Raw genomic sequence first — 23,897 nt, 5'->3', positions numbered from 1 at the left:
AAAAAATTAACTTAACCAACATGGCGGCGTAAAAGAAGCTGCGTCGGCCGGGAATCAAACACGGGCCACCCACGTGGCAGACGAGTAGAATTACCACTGAACCACCGATGCTTTTTTTTTTCCTTTATTGCCATTCTTAGACAAAATACTGACACACACATGAAACAAATACATGTACAATGCTCTGGTGGCATAAACGCGTGCCATGAATTGGCTGGCGTACTTTGTTGAAAACGCTTTAGACAGACTCTGAGTTTATCTAAGTTGCCCATTCCGGCTTATCTAGGCATACATTGCAAGCCTTGCGCAAAAACAAGATACATTCAATAAAATGCTCTCTAGCTGGGCGAATAACGAGGCGTTCATGCCTGACACCAAAGCGCGTTTTCGACAGGCTGTGTAGAATCAGCGCCATAAACATGTCATAAGCAACACCATCTTCACTGGCAATTGGAAGGAAACGGCTGCCGTATGGCGTCACACGTAAATCCTTTCTTAGTGTAGGTTCCAGAATGTCCCACAAGAAAAGTGTGTCCAAGCACTCCAAAAATGTGTTCCATCATTTCTGGTTTATGGACCAAGCGATAAAAAGGCCTTTTTCATGTAGCCAAGGTTTCACGGGAACAGTTCCAGTATGCAGTTGGAAGAAAGTTTAGACCCCAGACCGCACTGGCATCCCTTGTACTCGCTTCAATACGCCCGCTCCTGTGTTCGCTGAATGCATAGATCGCTACAAAATAACCGGCATACAAGCATCAACTAGGTCCTTATACAATTTTTTCCTTCCAACAACAGCAAGATGACCAAATGAAAAGGGAGCATACAAGAATTCCACCGACCAAGCTACCTCCCGTAAAAAGCCGCAGAGACTTGCACCATTTCCCGTTCTTGAGTATGCGATAAACTAAGGTAACACATCTCGTAAATGTACTTGGCACACTGTTCGCAAAAAGGAATCCCTCTTATCTCGCAGGAAAAGAAATATCGAGACAACTTGCATCAAAAACATATGCGCAAACGCAAGGCCTGCACACTTCACCGATCGAAATAAATTAGTGCGGCTGGTACTCTCTCCCATGTGGGTCGCCATATAAAAATAGGGCACGCTCTGTGTATCTTTTGGGGGTTCATTCTTGACGCGCACAGTGCTTGCAGCACGTACCAGATTTTGCAAGAAGAAAAGATTGAATACTGTTGATCGCGCGAAAATCGACAAATTTCTACCTCCGAACTTTGTTCTTTTAATTTTGACTTGTTCTAATTCCTCTTGCCAAAAATTCCTCGTGTCACGATAATGTTGCACGGTATGTCTCAAGGTACCGCGCAGGTGCCATGGTCCACTGCAGGCTACAGCGAAGCTGTGTACCTCTCGTTGGTCGGAAAATTTTGTCGCGTAAACAGAAAACGCCTCAAGCGCACGCGTGCGCGACAATCAGGCAGACAGCATATATATATATATATATATATATATATATATATATATATATATATATATATATTGTGACGTCACCACGCTTTCTTATAAGGAAGACCTGTCAAGCAACTCATTCAGTTCATTCTAAGATTGCAATTGGTAGACCACGAAAATTAATGACATCATAAGAACAGCGTGAATACAATGCTCGACCATGTGTGGTGTTTGATACAGCTTCGCTGGACATTCACGTACGCAAGGCGGGAGGGCGGCCATTTTTTTTTCAAAAATTGCAGCTTTATTGTTCCAATTACCATGCCAGATGCCCAATGATTTGCTCCGATTTATCGCACTTCTGGTGACCTTGCAAAATCTGTTCGCCACCTCTACTGCATTACAGACGCTTTCCTGCCTCCTGCTTTTCTCTTTCCTCCCCCCTACTCCTAATGTCGACACAATACGGTGATATCGTCCGCGCGCACTAAAATGTTTACTTCTCTGTAGGCTATTGCAAATCCCCTTATGATAGCACTACTAATAATCTTTAAGCAAAAAGCTTCAATGTATATTGCAAAGAGTAAAGTCGATAAGGCGCATCCTTGGCGCAGTGAGGACTTTAACTTCTATCATAGCCGTTGGCTGTTTCTTAACTATTAGTTTTGCAGATACGCCAGCATAGCACATTTTAACACTTTGCAATAGAGCAGAACCTATGCTGACATGTTCTAAAACAAGAAACAGGGTTTCGTGTAACACTCTGTCAAACGCTTTCTCAAGGTAAAGTTGCAACAGTGCAACCTTTTCTGAGAAAGCGTCACAATTAACTTTCCAATATTGTTCTCGCTACATGTATGTTGGTGACAATAGATGGTCCTCTTATGCCAAAAGTCTGGTGTGGCCCTACCAATTGTTGCACCACATTTTGGAGTCTCCGTGCGAGAGTCTCCATGCATATACCTGGGTGTATATTTTATAATCTAGTATATTTGTGAGACTTATCGGGCGGTACGCCCCTACCGACAGCAATACATGAGGGCCTTCGGACTTTGGTATCAACACTGTGTGACTCTGACCAAAAGAAGGGGGTAGCACACAGTTCACATACGCTTCCGTAAATACTTGATGTAAGGCAATGGCTATGTCCTGCTTAAAAGCTTGGCAGAAAGCGGTGCTGAGACCGTCTGGCCCTGGCGTTTTTCCGGAGCTTAGCACGTCAATCGCCCATTTTATTTCTTCTACAGTGATTGATTCTTCGAGCCTTTCCGTTAATTCACTCTCAAGGCTTGGCAATAGGGGCAGGAATTCAGTACGAAATCCTTCTTGCCTAGCAGTTCGCAGTAATGCAGTTCGCATGGCCTAGCAGTTCACAGTAATGCTCATAAAAGGCACACCGTATTCTTTCTTTGTCTCGTACAACACCACTGCCGGATGTTACGGCTGTTATTCCGTGAGGCATATTCTTGTACGTCACCGAGTGAACGCTACGTCGGCTGTTCGCCGCACCATAACTTTCCCGCGCGTGCGCGTAGGACCGCTCCTTTGTATCTTTCAGCTTTGACTAGTTCCAACTGGGATTTGATTTCTTTTATTTCCGTGATATACCTTCTGGGACTATTATTTTCTGCCCTTAAACAAAAGTTCATATTCGTTTGCATTTCTTTTTTTTCTTTTCCTCTCAGCGGAAGGCACCGGCCGGGCTTTTCTGTAGCCAACATTTTTACATCTTGATGAAATGCTCCCACGCTTCCCAGCAAAAGAAAATGCGTCGGCCGGGAATCGAACCCGGGCCACCCGCGTGGCAGCCGAGTACACTACTACTGAACCACCGACGCGTTCTTTCTTTATTGCCTGCTTGGCATATAAAACAATCATATACAGTGCATTGTCACATATAAAAGTGCTGTCACATGACTTTCAGCACGTGAGGGGTTAAAAATGCAATCGCTTCATCAAAGACAGTTCCCCCAAAAAGGGGTACCACTCCGGCTTCTCGCTTTGAACTTTGCACACTTATCTCAAGTATTCTACACTCTCAATGAAGTACTCTGGTGCGGGTAGGGGATTCAGGTCCTCGTTGAGCACGGCCATCTGCGTCGTCCACACGCTGTGGAGTACTAGTGTCATGAACATATCGTAGGGCACACCCTCTACGTTTTTGACAGGCAGAAAACGGATGCCGTACGGTGTTACGGGCAAGTCTTCCTTCAAGGTCCTCTGAAGGATGTCCCAGAGAACGACTGCATCACTACAATCCAGAAATATGTGTTCAACTGTATCCGGCTTTTTGCAGATGATGCAGTCTACAGACTAGGCAACAAATATGCCTTTTTCTCGCAGCCAAGGTTTGGTAGAGAGTGTGCCACTGTGTAGCTTGAAAAAGAAAGTTTTGACTGATGGCCGCACAGGCATCTTTTTGACTCTGCCTAAAACATCGTCTCCGGAACCTCTTGGGTACAGTGATCGGTAAACGGGCAACGGCTACACGGCTTCTATAAAATCCCTGTATAATTTCTTTCGTGTAACTCCAGAGAGATATTCCATCGAAAAGCGTACTTTTAGGATTTCGAAAGCCCCAATGATCTCGCGCATATAACCCCTTGGTCGTCTTTGTTCGACATGGACCGTTGAAACAATAAATTCTGACAAATAATTTTACAACCGCATATGTAACACTGTTTTCAAGAAGCAATCGCCTTGATCGCGTAAAAAAATAAACCTAGCCACGATCTGCCGCAAGAACAGATGGACCAGGCCAAGTCCCACACTGCGCACACAGCAGAACAAATTTGTGCGACTCGTTCATTTCCATGTAGAAGCCCACACAAATACTTCCATCACTCTGTGTAGCTTTTGAACAGCATTACGTGTCATAGATAACACTTGAAGAACACACCACACTCGCGAAACAAGCAATCTGTTGCACACCGTTGCGCGCGTAAACATTGAAAAATTTCGACCTCCCCATTTTTGCGTCTTAACGCGTAGGTGCTCCGTTTCATCGTTCCAATATTCTGTTGTGTCCCGGTAGTGATGGAGCGGTACGCCTGAATACTTGTCAGGTGTTACCGTCCAAGTGACGTTTTCGTACAATGAGGGCGTTCTTCGCCAGTTTCCATGCCAGATACCTAGACATTTATTTCAATTAATTCTACTACCGGTACACTCGCAGAATGACTTGAGATCACTTATTGCCACTGTGACACTTTCTTGATCATTACAAAAGACCGCGATATCATCTGCGTAACCAAGCACTTTGACTTCCGCGGTCATCAAGCGGAAACCACGAACTCGTTCATTCTGAAGCATTTCTTGACAAAGTGGTTCTAAACAGATAGCGAAGAGTAATGCTGACGCGGGACATAATTGTTTGATACTTGATAAGACCGGAATGCTTTCGCTGAGTTGCTTATTGACCATAATCCTCGTAGTGCATCCTGTGTACGCCATTCATACCACCTCCAAAACCACAGATCCCACATTTACGTTGTCGAGAATGCACAGAAGTATCTCGTGAGTCACGTGGTCAAATGCCTTCTCGAGATCTATTTGTAGCATCGCTACCCTACTCTCAAAATCCTCGCAGCCTTCCAAAATATTCCTTGCAATGTGAATATTCGTCATTATAGATCTTCCTTTGATGCCACAGGTTTGATGGGGTCCTACTATTTCTTTAATAACAGTTTGAAGTCGCCTGGCCATCACACCCATGAAAGGTTTGTAATCAACATTCGCTAAGGTTATCGGTCGATATGATGCAACAAACAGTTGTTTTGTGGGATCGTCAGTTTTCGGAATCAACACAATGTGCGACCTTCTGAAGGATGCTGGTAATTCTTTCTTTTCGTAAGCCTCATGTAAAACAGCGCATAAGGCTTCTGCCACAGCGCTTTTGTTTCTTATAGAATGCTGCACTTAGGCCATCTGGACCAGGTGTTTTTCCAGGTGTCATTCTTTTCAATCGATGTTTCAATTTCTTGTTTGGTGCCTCTAAATTTGCTTTTAGATCGTCACCGAGTTGCGGCATAAGTGTTAAGAATTCATCCCTGAATGTGCCACTGCCCTCTTTCCTGCTTCCTAACAATTCGCGATAATGATCCACAAACGCATGTTCAATCATCCATTTATCGCTTGTGTCGACGTTTTGATATTCTATCGCCTTGATTTCGTTTTTAGTTGCGTAGCTAATTTCGTCTGCCAGTGCACGTTTCGGGCACATCTCGCCATACCAAAGCCTCTCCGCGCGTGCGCACACCACAGCTACCTTATTTCTCTCTACGTCTATAGTCTCCAACTTTCATTTAACGTCTTTAATTTGTTTACTACGCATGCCCGGTGGCACGCATTCTTGACAGAGTAAAAACTGTGACACTGCAACTACTTTTCTTCTTTTCTTTGGCTATGTCTTATACAAGATGCCCTTTCAATCGCGTCAATTTTTACCTTTTCTTTAAAACACTCCCATGTATAAATTAAACTTCCCGTGCTACACTTGAGTAATTTGTCTAATTCAATGTTAACGTTCTCTACAAACGTGTCGTTCATCAAGTAGTTTGTCGTTCATTTCATAGGTCCCAAATGAATCTCTGCTTTTCTTTTTTATTGATGATAAACATAACTAGGCTATGGTCGCTGAAAGAAACATGCATAACACTATTCGCAACTCAAATGAACTGCAGGGGGCGCTGCGAAAACTGGCCGCGTCTGGCTACACTGTGCAACATGGCGGTTATACGGAGGTCCCCGCGTCGCCGAAACCGCTGTGTTTGATGATTTTCATGCAGTGTGATGCCGGTTTGCGCTGTTTTGTGGAAGGAAAGCGAGTAGCTTATGCCGGCCAAATCATTTTAGCCGATCTGAGAGAGGCACAGTGAGTAATGAGGCTGAAGTGGTCGCACGGTGTGTGCAAACATCTGGCGTGACAGCGGACCCGCGCGAGATTCTGATGAAAATCACGAATGTATTCTTGAACCCACTGGTCGTGGAACCGAAGTACTCGTGCACTGTTGGATGGCCGGAAAATTACAAGCACGTTTCTGCTGCTTTGAGTCACTGTTAAGGCGTGGATAGATAGTCCGGTGTTTCGAGCGTGCGAGACAGCGGCCGGTGAAGTTGGATACGTCACGCTGGCCTCGCCAGGATTGCCGAAATATTACAACCTGCTCAGTTTGGTACGTCTAACATGGCCCGCAGCAGCGCACCGACTTGCTCGATCAGCTGTTGCCGCTGAAAATGCGGATAAATGCGCAGCCGGCACGCACTTTCTCATTGTTCTTGCCACATTTTCGTTCGGCGAAGGCGCAAACTCTGAACGCTCTTTTCAGTCCAGAGAGCAAGCGAACCTAAAATCAAGCTTTGCACTTTATCGCCAGCATGCACTACGAATCTGTGGCGAACCATTTTTTCTCTCGTAGAGAACAAAACAATAAATAAGAAACTTAAAGATCTGCTTACTACAATAAAAACACATTTGCACACCATGTACATGTATGGCTTGTGCTGCGTCGCCTGACCATGATTGATTACTCTCCGCTGTCTACGAACATGTCGCTTATGGCTGCTGTGTACTAATGAAATAAAACAAATGTATCTGTGTGAATTAATGTTAACTAAGCTACTGCATTATGAATCTAATTAATTTTTCATGTTATTCTATAATTTACGTAGCCTGCACTTTAAGTGGCCAAAACTGTGTTCGCCTCTGACTGCCAATTTCCTCAGACACTGATAAGAGATACAATTGCTTTGATAATTACGCATTTTCAAATGAGCGACTACTAATTTGCACTAGTTACACGGGTAGCGTGTCCAGGTCGCAAGGAAGGCGTACCGCTATGCCACCCCATAGTTATTTTGCACGCTGGCGCGTACATGGTGTGTTTACATAGAACGATTTACCGGCGTTACCCGGGAGTAACTGAAACACCGATGTAACCATTTTCGCTGATGTACCATACTCGGTAGTTCCACGTTGTGCGCCGCATGTATCCGATATAACAGCTTTAATGAAGGAAAGCTTGAGTACCGCGGCGAAACTTGCATCATAAACTGCATTACCACGCCGCCTATCACATGGAACTGCATGTTGCAGCACGCATACGCTGAACGTTATCACGATGGCAGTAACAACCTCAACGCAAACTTCCTGAAGTTGGCTGTAGCGCTTTACTGCAAACATAGTACAAGCAACAGTATCGCGTTCTCTTCATACAAACAACAAACCGAAACTCGCCTGAAAAAAAAAAGAGCTTTCTCGAGCAAGATGTTGCGAACATAACAATTGCCGTTGTCGCAGTTTATGATAAGATCCGCAATCCATGTGGCTCTTCGACACCGCAAAACTGCAAAACGCAGCATAATTCCACGGCCGTGCGGAGTTTCGTTGATGGTGACGCGCACTCGATCGCAGTGCGAAGGCTACGGACGGAGCGTTTGCTCCGACGCTCCGACCTCCGTACGAGGTTTCCGGCGTTCGCCGCTAGGTGTCGCATGAATTGCTGGAGTCGCGAAGAGTCTCGGCACAAGGGAAGTAATGCTGTAGACACGTAGGCTCTGTCAAGCCTCGCCTGACTGTTATGCTGGTAACGTGTGTACTGAGTACTCTGAGACAGCACACATCCTACGTCATCCAACTCTCGTTCGTGAACTATTGCATTCAGAAACAAGGCACTACAATCGCGCACCGGCACTTTGCTTGCCCTATCTTCGGGAGTGCAAACACAGTTGAAATCTCCAAGAAAAATAATTGTCCTATCACATGAAAGATGCACTTCAAGGTTTTCGAAAAACGTTTTGCGCTCTTGCTCTCTATTTGGTGCATAAACACAAACAACCCGCCAACTCGCGCCAGAAAAGGAAAAGTCGCACAAAATTAATCGCCCTAAAGTATCATTATATAAACACTCTACAGCAATACCAATTGAATTCTTCAGAAGAAGTAAGCAACCACCAGATGTACCATGAGAATGGCTGACACATACATTGTAGCGGTCGCGGCTAGGCGAAACCATGCGGTCTGTCTGCTCATGGGACTCAAATTTCGTTTCCTGCACGGCGGCAATATCAACGTCATTCTCGAGGAACAAGCGGCGCAATTGATACTGCCGCCTCCTACACCCCAGCCCTCGAATGTTAAGCGTTGCTACGCGTAAGGCCGTTTCTAATTTATAGGGCATGTTATCGTTATGAGCAGGGCTACCATACGGTTTCTACCTCACGCAAATGCTCGCCAGAAAACACGAAAATCGCACGACTTAAATCGGTGAATGTGTGTGTCTCAGCTATTCTCGTGTTTTCCATCAGCGGCTCACATACAACACTGACATTTGCCTCTTACGCATTAAAGTCCTTGCGGGAAATCGCAACAGTCTCACCTACCCAGGTGGTGTGGATTGCAGAGGCGGCTTGGCCTCTGCCCGCGGGCCGGCCGGAATTGTCGGCCGCGGTTTGAAAGACGGACGCCTATTCCCCGCTGCCTTCGTCGGTGGTTCTCCACCACCGTCGCTATCGGGAGTACTTGTCTCGTTTCTACTTTCATCCTAAGGGCGCTTGCCGGCCAGGCCGCTGGCTGCGCTCTCGCTCTGGTCCATATTGTCCTGTCCAGCTGTAGCGGCCGGTTCCTTGCGGGGAGGTTCCGACGATTCTGGCCTCTCTGAGGCTTTATCTTTCCCTGGTTGTAGCTCCAAAAGCTGGTCAGCGGGTTGTTGCCCCGTTGTCGCGTTCGGCCCACTCACTTTGGCCAGGTCTGTCGTAGCTAGCGCTCGTCGCCCGAACTTGCTGCGTCTTCAGCGTCACGCTCGTCCATGAGCAGCTCGGACGAGTCATCACCACCCACGGGCGCGGTGACGCTGGCATAACAGAGCGTGCAGTCGTGCTCCTCATGGCCGAACCTCCGGCAGCCCGCGCAACGCGGACTCGGCAATCACGACGAATGTGCCCCTTTCCCCGGCAGCGTAGACAAATGGGCGCTCTTCCCGGCACAACAACGAGGGCCTGCTCGCCGCTTACGCTCACTTGATGAGGCAGTTCATCAATTTCAAGGCCCACCTTCAACCTGAGGGTCACCAGACGGGTCGTCGAGCCTTTGTCGGTCACGCCGTGTACCCACCAACGCTCCCTGCAGGTGTCAGTCACTTGCCCGTACGCTGCAAACGCACGTCGCAAATCTTCGTCAAGTACATTGTGAAGCAGCCAATGTACCTTCATCCGCACGTCTTGGTTTGCCGGGTCGATGACGAGGCAGCTGCAATTTTGACCTTGATGTCCCCGAGGACCAGGATCCTTTTCACTGCATCCATATTCTTGAACGTCACAGCCCACGCATCGCTCATGCGATACGCCCCAAGGCAACAACCTCGGGGAGCAGCGTCAGACGGGCCAGTGTGTCGCGAAAGTCTTCCAGTCGATATGGCCGGGAACAGACGTCGGCATGTAAAAAAACAGTATTCAAAACAACTCGTCATGTTGGCAGGTTTGGCAGTACAACTTCGTAATCATTTTCACCGTCAAAAGACCTGTTACCGCGGCCGAAACGTGCCGCTGTATCCACCCCTGAAGGGCCTGCCATCCTGCGTCCGCTCAGCTCGGCTGCCGGAAGCAGAATCACTCAACCACCGACGCCCTGTGACCGATCTCCATACGTAGTTCGGACAGGTGCGCAACATCTCTTAGCGTCGCTAAAAAAGAAAACTGCGTCGGCCGGGAATTGAACCCGGGCCACCAGCGTGGCCGGCGAGTATTCTACCACTGAACCACGGACGCCCTGTGACGGACCTTCATACGTAGTTCGGACAGGTGCGCAACATCTCTTAGCGTCGCTAAAAAAGAAAACTCGTCGGCCGGGAATCGAGCCCGGGCCACCAGCGTGGCAGGCGAGTATTCTACCACTGAACCACCGACTTTTTTTTTATTTATTGCCGGTCTTTGACAATGTACAGAACACTCAGTATAGAAACGGCCATCACAACAACAACACCTACAGAACATACACAAAAACATGTAAGCCATCAGCCCAACATGGACTGGCGTTGTCAAACTAAAATTCTTTTAAAGCTGTCAGAGGTTCTATCCTCGACAGCCAATCGGGTACACAATCTTGTATTTTCTTAATTTCAATGAAACGAGACATACTTTCTCGAAAATAAGTACGCGCAGGCCTAGCATCTGGGTCGCAATGGTACCCAGCCATCCGTGCCCGCCATAAACAGTGGAGGCCATGGAGCATTATTAAGTCGTATGGAACTCCGTCCTCATTCTTTATCGCTAGGTACCTGATCCTATGCGGATTCAACGGAAACTCCTTCTTGATTGTCCGCTTTAGGACGTCCCAAAAGTAGACACCTTCCCAGCAATGCAAGAACACGTGATCTACAGTTTCAGGTAGCTTGCAAATCAAGCAGTGTGGGCCCCATGGTACAAGGAAGCCGCGTTCTTCCATGAATGTCTTCACTGACAGTGTTCCTGTGTGTAGCCTAAAAAAAGAACGTTTTTGCCCCAGTAGGCACCTCCATTCTTTTCACCCGTTTAAGGACATCCTGTCCTGGTCCTCCACTGTATATCGCTCTGTACAATGGCACTGGAAAAACAATATCGCACACATCTTTATATAATGTCTTTCATTTCACGCCGAACAAATAATCGAAAGAAAAACGCACTGAAAGAAAGCGCACACTATCGACTACTTCTTTAAGATAGCCGCGAATCGTTCCTGGCATACTATTGGTACTAACAATGACTGCCGGCAGCGCAGCTCTTAATCTGAGCTGTAATACCGTACGCAGAAAAGGATCACGCACATCTCGAAAAAACAAAAATCTATTGACAAGCTGTCGTACAAAAAGATGCACCAAGCCCAGGCCACCTTCCTTCACCCGCCTGAACAGATTTGTTCGGCTACATCTTTCCCAGTTAGAGTCCCAGATAAAAAACGGCGAACACTCTGTGCAACCTTTGCATATTTACCCTTGAACAAAACAACGTCTGCATGACGTACCACAACTTCGTAATGAAAAACAAATTACATACAGTTGCCCTTGCGAAAATGGACAGGTTGATGCCTTTCCACCTGTCTGCTTTTTCTCTTGTTTCTTTTATTTGGTTCGTCCAATATTCCTCGCTCTGTCTGTAGCTGTCCAAGGGAACACCGAGATACTTGGTAGGGGCTTTCACCCAGCTCACATTTGCAAAATTGTCCGGGGCCGAGAACCACACTCCGTGCCACAATCCGAGGGACTTACCCTAGTTCACTTTACTGCCCGTCACATCACAAAACTGTTTCACAACGCATATTGTTTCCGTTACACTTTCTCTGTTTGTACAACACACGGAGATATCATCTGCATATGCCAGGAGCTTGACTTCTGTGGCTGCCAAGCTATAACCGCGTATTTGATCATTCTCAGTTATCTCCAAACACATCGTTTCAATGTAAACTGCAAACAAAAGAGGACTGAGGGGGCAGCCTTGACGCACAGAACGCATGACTTATTCACAATTAAGCATGTTGTGCAGTTCTGATACGCCAATGCCACTCCCTCAGTGATGATGGCACCTACATTAACGTGATCCAGAATGGCAAAAAAATTATCATGAGACACACAGTCAAAAGCTTTCTCTAGGTCAAGCTGGAGCACTGCGACGCCATCGTAAGTGATGTCACAGCACTCGAGCACGCACCGCATCGTGTGAATATTCGAAAAAATTGACCTCCCTTTGATCCCACACGTTTGGTGGTCTGCGACGATTTCTTTGATGACGCTTTGAAGTCTGGCTGCCAAAACCTTCATGAAAATCTTATAGTCGACATTGGTTAAAGATATCGGCCTATAAGACGTCACGAGCCTAAGTTTCTCCGCTTTGTCACTCTTAGGTATCAAGATGGTATGCGCTTTACCAAAAGAAGGCGGCAAAGCTTTGTTCACATACGCGGCGTTAAACAGGTCTGTTAGCAGGGGCGACAGTTCTTTCTTGAAGGCTTTATAAAAACACGCGCTCAGACCGTCAGGTCCGGGTGATTTGCCATTGTTCAAATCATTTATTGCTTTTTCGACTTCGTGTTCTCTTTTATTGCCTTGTAATAGGTCCTTCGTGTCGTCACTTAATCGCGGCATGCGACTGAGAAAGACCCTTTTGAACTCATCTACATTGGCTTCTTGATATGCAAACAGTGACTGGTAATACTCTAAAAATGCTCGGCCTATGCTCTTATTATCGTCGACGAGTTTGCCATTCCACGAGATCTTATCGACATGATTACGTCGACCATGAGCTTTTTCAAGTCCAAGCGCTCTTTTGGTGGGCGTCTCCCCCGTTGCTAATGCGTTTGCTCTTGAGCGCACAATCGCAACTTGATAGCGTTCTTTGTCCAACTGTTCGATTTTTTCTTTGATGGTTCGCATATCTTGCTTATACGCCCCTGGCTCTTCGCACTCCAGCGCTATCAGCTGATTAAGTATCTTTTGTAAGTCTCGTTCTTTCATTTCTCTCTCAAACTTTAAGCAGCTCGATCTTTCTATTGCTTTCATTTTTACCTTCTGTTTGAACCATTCCCATTTCTCTCCTATTGTTTCAATACATTCATCGCTTACTTCCATAACGGCCTCATGAATTGCGTCTACAAATGGCGCGTCTTTTAGTAGTAAGGCATTCATTTTCCATTAGTCCCAGTTAAAAGATTGACTCGTCTTCTTCATTCCTATGGTAAACATCACCAAGCAGTGATCTGAGAACGACACAGGTGCAACAGAATAACTGTGGCACTTTGGAATCATGTCCTGTGACATGTACAAGCGGTCTAACCGCGCATGGCTACTGCCTTGAAATCGCGTATACATCACTTCCCGCTCCCCCTAGACAATATATGACTGCTTTTATCGCGGATACCACCATTATTGCATCTATCCCGAGCACTCAAAACACAGTTGAAATCCCCCAACAAAAGCATGCACTTTTCACTGCTAATATACTGAAAAAGATTCGAAAAAAATAATGCACGTTCTTCTACACCATTTGGCGCATATATGCATATAACTCGGAATTCAACTTTAGAAAAAACAAAATCGCAAATAACAATCCTTCCCGACTGACATGAAAACACACTTTGAACAACCAGGTCTCGTAACTTCTTAACCAACAGGACACATCCAGCGGACGTCCCTGCCGCGTGGCTCACGACCGCATAATATCTAGACGTGAAACGCCGCACCATGCTCCCGGTCTCTTCCTCCCCGTCTACCTTGGTCTCCTGGACAGCTAAAACGTCTATGTCGTAGTCAGTGATCAACCGTAGGACTTGACATTGCCTACGGCTAGCCGCCAAGCCTCGCAGGTTTAGTGTGGCAATACTGAGAGACGGGTCAGGTGCCATGCTGTACTAAATAATGAAGTAGGCCCGGAGCATGGTGCTTACCTTTCACGACTAGCCCTCGGCTAGCCGCCTCCGGAGCCGCCCGGCTTCCCGGCGTTGTTGGTGGTGTGCTGCGCTTTGTCCCCAGGCCTTCTCTCGGGCGGAACATTCGGTTTGGGTTTGAAACCCGAACGCCTCCCAAGAGGCGCTTTTGCCGGCGGCCCATCCCCGGTGCTGGATGCTGCATTGTCCTTGTCTCCGGCGTCGTCTCGGGGGCGCTTGAAGGTTGCACCGAGACTAGCAGCCCGGTCCCCGTCGTTGGCAGCCTCGCTCTGTCCCATTTCTGAATCGTCGTCATCGCTTTCGCCTTCACTCGAACCTTCCTTTCGAAGGACAGCTTCCGTGTCGACCCGTGGCGGCCCAGTCACTTGCTCAGCAGCTTCGTCCACCTTGGCTTCAGCGCCTTCCGGCACTGTCACGGTACTTGTTTTCGCTGGCGGCACTTGGTCTGCGGCTCCCTTAGCGGCGTCTTCAGCCTCGGCTGCATCCATGAGATTTTCGGCTGCCGCTTCACTCACTGCTGGGCCTGTCGCTGTAGCGTACGTCTTCAGGCAGTCGGCGTCGACGTGCCCAAAACGTCTGCAACGTGAGCAGCGCGGCACCTTACACTCTCGCCGGACGTGCCCAGTGCCCTGGCAACGCAAGCACTGCATGGGCCGACCGGGAACGACCACCAAAGCGAGTTCTCCGCCGACGCGGACCTGATGTGGAAGGTCCTCTACCTTGACGCCGGTCTTCAGCTTGAGGAGCACGGTCCGCGTGGTAGAGGTCTTGTCCCCCATACCTTGGACACGCCACCTCTCCTGGCTTACCTCGTCCACGTTGCCGAAATGCGCAAACGCCACCCGGACGTCATCGTCGGCAACGCCATACAGCAGCCAGTGAAGCCGAAGCTTCACCTGCTGGTCCTGTGGGTCGACGATGACGCACCGTCGTCCTTTCACTTGAAGTTCCTTCAGGGCCAACAGCCGTTTCGTGGTGGTCGCATCCTTAAGGGTCACCGCCCACACGTGATTGATCTGGTACGCCCCTATGCATACCACGCCAGGCAGCAAGCCCGTCGGCAGTAGGGCGTCTCTGAAGTCCTCGACCCTGTATGGTCTCGCACGTACATCCCCGTGTAAAAACACGGTGTTAGTAGCCACTCGTTCTTTAGGCAATTGCGGCAAAATAAAAGGGTAATCCTTCTCTTCGTCGTTGGTCCTGTTTCCGCGGCCAAAAGTGACCGCTGTCGCTGCCCCGGGAGAGGTCATGATTCACGAACCGTCACGCTCGGTGGCCGGAAGCAGAATGACCACTGAACCACCGACGGCTTTTTTTCTTTATTGCCTGCTTTGACACTAGCGAAACAATACAAATGCATATATACAGCGCACCGACATCACGTCAGGCGGGATGGTCATATTAAAATTTCTTGAGGCACACCAGCTCATCAAGAATGCTAACCCAGTCTGCGGGTTCACTGTGCACGATACACTTCTCGTATAAAAGAAACACTTTCAATGAAGTTCTCTCGCGTAGAGCGTACATTGGCGTCAGCATGACGAACAGCCATTCTCGTCTTCCACAAACTGTGGAGGCCCAGGACCATGAACATATCAAAAGGTATTCCTTGATCACTTACAACTGGCAGGAATCGAATTCCATACGAGGTTATGGGAGTTCTTTTTTGAGTGTGCGCTGCAAGACATCCCAATGAAATACTGCGTCCCGACAATCAATGAAGGCATGTTCAATTGTTTCGGGCTTTCTACACAGCAAGCAGTTCGCTGTCCACGGTACGAATATTCCTTTCTGTTCAAGCCATACTTTAACGGTGAGGGTGTTTGTGTGTAGCTGGAAAAAAATGTTTTCGCAGCAGGTCTTACAGGCATCCTTTGTACTCGTTTCAGCACATCTTTTCCTGGGCCTCCACAGTGAACAATCCTATACAGTGGGGTAGGTAGCATGCTGTCAACCAAATCGACGTACAGTTTTTTCTTTCTCACTGAGCACAAATACTCCAGCGAAAACCGTGAACAGAGTATTCGAAAAGACGCAACTACTTCACGATAATAACCTGTCGCTCTTCTACTGATAACACTGGATGTAGTAAAAACAAATTCCGCCAGTTCTGTTGCCATTCTCGCCTGAATGACAGTGCGGAGAAAAGCATTTCGTTCATCGCGCAGGAAAAGAATCGCGATACAATCTGTCTGATGAACAAGTGTGAGAGCCCAAGGCCTCCACTGCGAACACTGCGAAAAAGGTTTGTACGGCTGGTTCGCTCCCAAGTGGAATTCCATATAAAGGTAGCAAACACCCGGTGCACTTTTTGAACATTGACGCGAGACATGAACATTACTTGCAGTATATACCAGACTTTGGCACTCAAAAAAACATTGCAAGCTGAGGCACGCGCAAACACTGATAATCCCCGGCCTTGCCATCCCTTTATCTTTTCTTTCATCAATTCTGTTTGTCCGCTCCATAACTGCGTCGAGTCTTGATAGTGTTCAAGGGACACACCTAGATAAGGTGCAGGCACTGTAGTCCATTGCATTCCGGCGAAATTAGTGGACATCGCGTCCCAATTTCCATGCCATATGCCAACACTTTTTTCGAAAGTTTATCTGGGCACCCGTGTACTTGCAGAAAGATCTTGCCAGGCGGACAGCCTCGATCACGCTTTCCTTGTCTTCACAAAAGACGGCGACGTCATCTGCATAGGCTAGCATTTTAACTTCAGCGGCATGCAGCCTAAAACCACGTATGTTTATTTATTTATTTATTTATTTATTTATTTATTTATTTATTTATTTACTTACAGTACCCTCAGGGCCCAGAAGGGCGTTACAGAGGGGGTGGGTACAATAAACGATAACAAAACAACATGGTCAAACAATTAGTAGTATTTAGAGTGATAAACTCAAAATATCATCAGTTATTGCAATCTTGAAAGATGATGCCTCCTCGATGCAGGCGATGGATGGGGGAAGGCGGTTCCACTCGGCACTGGTTTTTGGCAGAAATGAATCGGAGAAAACATTTGTGCGACAAAAAGGAATGAACACTTTAAGCCGATGATCAAGACGCGACGACATGTACGAAGGTTCTGAAATAAATTCTTGTTTAAGTGAGTTATTTTGATAAAAGATTTTTTGAAAAAGGCGGAGGCGGGAAATCTTTCTTCGAAGCTGCAAATTAACAAGGCCAAGGTTTGACTTCATTAAATAAACGCTAGCTGTGCGAGAATAGTTTGATAGGATGAAACGTGCTGACCTGTTCTGAACTGACTCAATGGTGTCTGCTAATGTTTTTTGACCAGGGTCCCAGACTGATGACGCATACTCTAGCTTCGGTCTAATTAGTGTTTTGTAGAGCAGTAACTTCAAACGGGGTGGGGCTCTAGAAAAATTCCTGCGAACGTAGCCAAGAGATCTGTTTGCATTGTTAGTGATGTGTTCAATGTGCGCATGCCACGAAAGGTTACTGTTTAGCTGAATTCCAAGATATTTATAGCAAGTCACGTGCTCAAGCTTGATTTCATTGATAATATAGCCGAAAGGAGTGGGTGAGTTTGACCGACGCGAGAAAGACGTAATTTTGCATTTAGTCGGATTTAAGAACATTAGCCATTGTGAGCACCACCTTGAAATGTTATCTAGATCTGACTGAAGCATAAAGTTATCATGCTGATTAGTTATTTCACGGTATAGAACGCAATCGTCGGCAAAAAGTTTAATAGAACTGTTAATTACGGCAGGCAAGTCGTTTATATAAATTAGGAATAGTAATGGTCCCAAGACAGAGCCTTGAGGAACACCTGACTTCACGGCGCAGTGCGGGGATGCAGAATCGTTAGCTGTTACAAATTGGCTACGGTTGTTTAGAAAACATTCTATCCATTTCAGAATATTAGGATCAATATTAAGAGTACTAAGTTTAAGAAGCAATAAGCGATGAGACACCTTGTCAAATGCTTTCGCAAAATCTAGAAAGATACAATCAATGATCTGGCCTTTGTCTAAAGAGGAAGAAATGTTGTGTATAAACGATATTAGTTGCGTTTCGCAGGAGTAGTTTTTGCGAAACCCATGCTGAGATGAAGTGAAGAAAGAGTTGGACTCCAGAAATGAGACAAGATTGGAAAATATGACGTGTTCAAGGATTTTGCAAGGGACGCTGGTAAGTGAAATGGGTCTGTAATTGAAAGGGGAATGCGGGTTACCTGATTTCAACAGAGGGACCACCTTCCCCACCTTCCAGTCTGCGGGCAAAGTTGAGCACTCAATAGATTGGGTGAAAAGGTACATCAAAAATATGGAGGAGTAGACAGCAGTGTTCTTCAAAAATTTCGAATTAATTTCGTCGGCACCACAGGAAGACGATAGCTTTAAATCTTGAATTACCTTCAATATCCCCGCAAAATCGACAACAAGTGGATCCATGGGAAAGAAATCTTCTTTGCGCATGTGTGGCTCTGTATCAATACAGCAAACAGAAAATGATTTCGCGAAAGTATCATTTAGGAAATTGCAACATTCTGCATTGCTCATGGTGTTACCATCGTTATCTGTAAGAGATATGGTATTTTTCTTTTTTATTTGAATAGTACTCCAAAATTTTGATGGATTTGTAGAAAGAAGTGAGGGAAGATGGGTATTAAAAAAACATCCTTCGCTTCTTTTAACGCGGTACGATAAGCATGCAGCGCATTAGAATAATCATTCCAACGAGTAGATGCTCGACTGCATTTTGCAAGACGGAAAAGCCGTTTTTTCTTGTTTGACAGTCTTTTTAATGTCGTGGAAAACCAAGGAGAGCGTTTATTTCCGGAAAGTCTGCGCAGTGGCACGTATTTAGCGACAAGTGACGTGGCATTGTTTTTAAACAAGTTCCAATTTTCTTCTACGGTACGGCTGAAAAATTCTGGTATACAGTCGTCGATGAATACGGCAAACTCATTATTAATTGCAGTGTAATCACCACTCGCATAATCTCTGATAAATTTTGCATTGTTCTTCTCACATCTAACGGGGCCTGTTACAAAAAAATGTAAAAAACAGTGATCGCTTAGTCCGGGGAAACAAGTTAAAGAATGTACTAAGTTTGGTTCAGTGACAAGGATCAAGTCTAGAGTGTTAGATGAAGTAGTGCCAGCTCTAGTAGGCCCAGAAACAAGTTGCGTAAGATTAAAATTTAGGCACAAGTTAAGGAAAGATTGACTTTCGGCGGATGTACCGACAACGAAAGGCGATAGTGAAGTCCACCTTATTTTAGGGAAATTAAAATCGCCTAAAAGGAATAACGGTGACTGTAGAAATTCTGAGACGAGAAAATTCAGGGTGTCATGCAGTTCATAGCAAAAAGTAGATGGTGCACTTGGCGACCGATAACACGCACAAAGCAATATGTTTTGATGGTTTATAACAATACGAACACAAACCACTTCTAAAGACGACAAAAGGGAAATCCTATAAGACACTATATTGTCGGCGACGGCAATTAATACACCACCACCTGATTTTAGGTCGCGGTCATGACGGTGAACAACGTAATTCTTGTCACAGTGGAACAGCTCTTCGCTAAGAATTTTATCGGTCAACCAAGTCTCCGTCAATACAACCACGTCAGCGGCACACGAATCAAAAATACATGCAAGAGCTTCACGTTTATTAACTGCACTTCGCACATTCGACAATAAAAAAGAGAAATCGCGACAAGATTGGCTGCGTTGCTGGTGTCTAGTTTCTGTTAAGAAAAAGACGCGTCAGAATGGCGGTTAGTAACAGTTGAAGATAATTCAGCAGTGCAGGGAACATTGCCCAAATGCAGTTCACAGACACTGTCGTTATCAGGGGAGTAAATATAACATTTTTTGTTGATATACAGCTTATATATAGCTGATACAGCTATATATAATACATATATATATACAGCTTATATATAGCTTATATATATACAGCTTATATATATAGCTGATATATACTGCCACACAAAAAGGTTCGAGGTATACGGCAAAAAGCAATGACAGCCTTCTCGTACAGACGAGCGGACTGGCACCTTCGAACTAAGGCATTTATTAATTACAATCTGCGTTGAACACTCTTCATAAGCCATTTTAACGCCCACTAAAATGATGTTCCCAACCTTACAGTACTGCAATATAGAGAAAAGCACCTCATGTGACACCCGGTCGAAGGCCTTCGCAAGGTCGAGCTGCAACATCGCCACCCGACCCCCAATGTCATCACAACATTCTAGCACATTTCTTGCAATGTGGGTGTTGGCGAAAATTGTACGGCCTTTAATGCCACACGTCTGGTGTGGCCCTACAAGCTCCTTAATCACGCTTTGCAATCCTCCAGCCAGTACTTTCATAAATATTTTGTAGCCTGTGTTGGTTAGACTTATCGGTCTCGATGAACCTACTAAAAGAAGCTTTTCCCGGTCATCGGTTTTTGGAATCAAAACTACGTGTGACATGCGGAATGAGGGTGGCACTTTTTTAACTTCATACGCTTCTCAGAGTAGTCTGTGCAAAATACAGGAAAACTCGTGACTGAATGATTTGTAAAACTTGGCGCCTAGGCCGTCTGGCCCTGGCGACTTTCCTGACGGCAACTCATCTATCGCCCTTTCAATCTCGGGTACACTTATTGGCATTTCAAGGCTTTCTCTAACGCCGTCTTCCAACCTTGGCATTTAGCTCATGAATTCGCTGTCGAAGCCTAGTCCAGAGCGTGCCCCATTGCCGAACAATTCCCGATAATGCTCAACGAAGGCTCTCTCGATTAAAACAGCTTCTGACGTCACCTCGTTTTGAAAACGTATCTGTTTAATCTCATTTCTTGACGCATGCCGCTTTTCGTCGCTCATTGCCCGTTTGTTTGGCATCTCACCCACCCAAAACCGTTCGCTCCGAGCACGTATAACTGCAGCTTTATATCGCTCTGCGTCAATAACTTCCAGCTCATGTCTTACTTTCTTTACATTTTCCGCAACCTGATCATGAACCGCATTTTGTACGCTCGAAAGAAATTCTAGCTGTCTTTGCAGCTCTCTTTGTTTCTGCAGTTCTTCATGCTGGCGGCTGCTTCCTCTTTCAATAGCAATGAACTTAACTTGCGCCTTAAATTCTTCCCATGCAGCCATAAATTTGTCATGCTTGTTTGTCATCAACTCTAATATCTTTTCCTTAACTCTGCGCACAAATGGCTCATCATCAAGCAGCTTTTCGTTGAATTTCCACGTGTTCCAGTTGAATCGTGTTCTTTTAACTTTTGCCCCCATCACGAAGCTCACTAAGCTATGATCCGTGAACGATAGCGGTGTGACATAACTGTTACAAAGGGGGATCAAATCTAGTGAAACATACACTCTGTCCAGCCTTGCTCGGTTGTTTCCTTGAATGTGTGTGTACTGCGGAATCGTACCGTCAGTGAAAATTTGACCCACATCTTCTAAGTTGTGGTCGTCAATTAGGGAGCTCAAATAGAGAGCGCTTTTGTCACGAACACGTTCCCCTCTGTTTCGATCTTCCGCAGTACACACACAATTAAAATCACCAATAAATATGATGTAGCGGTCACACTTTAGGTACTGCTCTATATACTCAAAATACAACGCTCGGTCATTCACAATGTTCGGCGCATAAACGCATATGAGCCGCCACGACGCTCCAGAAAAAGAAAAATCGAAAATGAGCATGCGGCCAGTTTGACATACAGTTACACGTTCTTCAATAATGCCAACACTCTTCCGTATAAGCAGCGCGCACCCGCCTGATGTACCATTAGCATGACATACGCACACATTGTAATGCGCCGTGAAAGGCGTCACCATGCGATCGGTCTGCTCTTGAGTTTCAACCTTAGTTTCTTGTAAAGCGACAACATCGAGTTCGTTCTCCATACACAAGCGACTGAGTTGATACTGTCTCCTTCGCGCTCCGAGGCCACGAACATATAAAGTGGCCACTCTCAATGCTGTCTCTAATTTCACCGCCATTAGTCTGTATAAGCAAGCCGATCGCAACGTGCCGCTAGAGAACAAACCATTCCAACACTTTGTAAAAAACTTTCCAAGAACAAATGCTCAACGAAAAGCCGCTCTAACCACACGCGTACCTTTACGGTGTACGCGTAGGCTAATTCTGAAGTGGCACCCATCTCTTGATGTCGCTAGTCCGGGCGCCCCAGTAGGCGCCGGGTCCTAGGTAGGCGGTTCTGCCGCCGTCCGTCTGTCCGGTGGGATGCTCGGTTTCGGGCGAATGGACGCCCGACGATTCACCTGGGTTTTCTGCGGCGGTTCGTCTTTGGTCTCGTTGTCAAATTCCTCCTCTTGGCCGCTCGTTACGTCCCTTGCTCTCTTCGTAGCCGCACTGCTTGCACTCGTGTCTGCGACGTCCATCATTGTAGTTCCTGGCCCGTGCTCTGCTGTACTCGCCTCGGCAGTGGCGAGTTCTATGGCCGTTTCTTCTTTGCCTTTTCCGTCACTTGTCTGCACTGCAGTTTTCTGTTCAGTAGTTACTACATTTACCACCTTCGAGGCTATGGAAGCCTGCTCAGTGGGCGTCGCAAATGTGTCGACTGACAGAACTTGCGCACGGAAAGACTCATCCACGTCTGCTTCATCCATTAACAGGTAAGCCACGTCCTCCCGAAGCGCCGGTCCCGTTACGGACGCGTAGGTCTTAATACACTCCGTCTTATCATGGCCGTAGAGCCGGCACATCTCGGGGCGCGACATTCACGTCGAACATGACCGGTGTTTCGGCATTTCAGGCAAACTGGTGCTCTGCCTGGTACAACAACTAAGGCCTGCTCACCAGCGACACGAAGTTGATGAGGCAGGTCTTCCATGGTCATACCCGTCTTCAAAACCAACGACACCGCAGGCGTTGAGAATGCTTTATCTTGCACTCCGTGGACACGCCATTTCTCCCGGAAGACGTCCGTGGCCTTCCCGTACGGTGAAAGGGCGGTGCGTATGTCCTCGTCCGTCACGTTGTGTAACATCCAATGCAGCTTCAGCCGCACGGCCTGGTTTGCTGGATCAACCACGATGCACCGATGTTCATTCACTTTTACTTCCTTGGCGCTTGCAAGCCTTTTGACACCTTCATCGCTCTTGAAAGTCACTGCCCAAACGTGGCTCATTTGATACGCCCCTAGGGCGATAACATCTGGCAGTAGGCCTAAGCTAGCCAGTGCGTCGCGGAAGTGCTCCACCCGATACGGCCTGGCACGCACATCAGCATGTAAAAACAATGTATTTAAAACAATCCAACCTGTAGGCAGTTGAGGCAGCAAAACTTGATAGTCCGGGTCTTCTGAACCAAAATTCCTGATACCACGGCCCTGCTGGGCCGCTGAAGCCGCTCCTATGGATCTCATGCTCGACACGTCCGCTCGCTAGCGCGGCAGAAAGCCGAGTCCCTGAACCACCGACGCCCTGTGACGGACCTTCATACGTAGTTCGGACAGGTGCGCAACATCACTTAGCGTCGCTAAAAAAGAAATCTGCGTCGGCCGGGAATCGAACCCGGGCCACCCGCGTGGCAGGCGAGTATTCTACCACTGAACCACCGACGCCATGTGGCGGACCTTCATACATTGTTCGGACAGGTGCGCAACATCACTTAGCGTCGCTAAAAAAGAAAACTGCGTCGACCGGGAATCGAACCCGGGCCACCCGCGTGGCAGGCGAGTATTCTACCACTGAACCACCGCGGCTCATTAGCGACAAGCCAACCTGTTCCCGACGTCTGCGCTCCTCGAGCTTCGGCTTGGGTCGCGTTGCCGAAGGCTCCACTCACTACCCTTTTTTGATCGTTCATGAGCATCGTCATAGTCCCAAAGAAGCCGCTGGGCGCCAGAGCTCGCGGCTACGTTGGCGGTTTCAGCACCGCTTTTCTGTCTGGTGGAATGTTGGGCTTTGGCTTCAATGATGAACGCCGAGTCACCACCGTTTTCGTTGGCGGTTCCCCAGCGCCAGCGACGTCTTGTCCGTCCGAGTCGTCAGTTGCAGCTTCGCGTCCTCGTTTGCTGACTGCGTCTCTGCTGTCTTCCTCCGTGACGTCCATGCTACTCGTGAACT

General features: G+C 47.0%; 2 non-coding genes across 2 annotated transcripts; both read right to left on the bottom strand.

Annotated features, from left to right (window-relative positions):
• Positions 1 to 23,321: 23,321 nt before the first annotated feature.
• On the bottom strand, positions 23,322 to 23,392 carry Trnag-gcc (transfer RNA glycine (anticodon GCC)). The gene has a single exon. It is a non-coding gene; the product is annotated as a tRNA-Gly (tRNA).
• A 70-nt stretch (positions 23,393 to 23,462) lies between these two features.
• Positions 23,463 to 23,533, bottom strand: Trnag-gcc (transfer RNA glycine (anticodon GCC)). Its single transcript has one exon. It is a non-coding gene; the product is annotated as a tRNA-Gly (tRNA).
• Between the last annotated feature and the right edge of the window lie 364 nt (positions 23,534 to 23,897).

Source organism: Dermacentor silvarum, chromosome 4, assembly GCF_013339745.2.
Source record: "Dermacentor silvarum isolate Dsil-2018 chromosome 4, BIME_Dsil_1.4, whole genome shotgun sequence".
Taxonomy (NCBI): domain Eukaryota; kingdom Metazoa; phylum Arthropoda; class Arachnida; order Ixodida; family Ixodidae; genus Dermacentor; species Dermacentor silvarum.
Note: the sequence above shows the minus strand (reverse complement) of the source record. Positions and strands in the feature narration are given on the sequence as shown.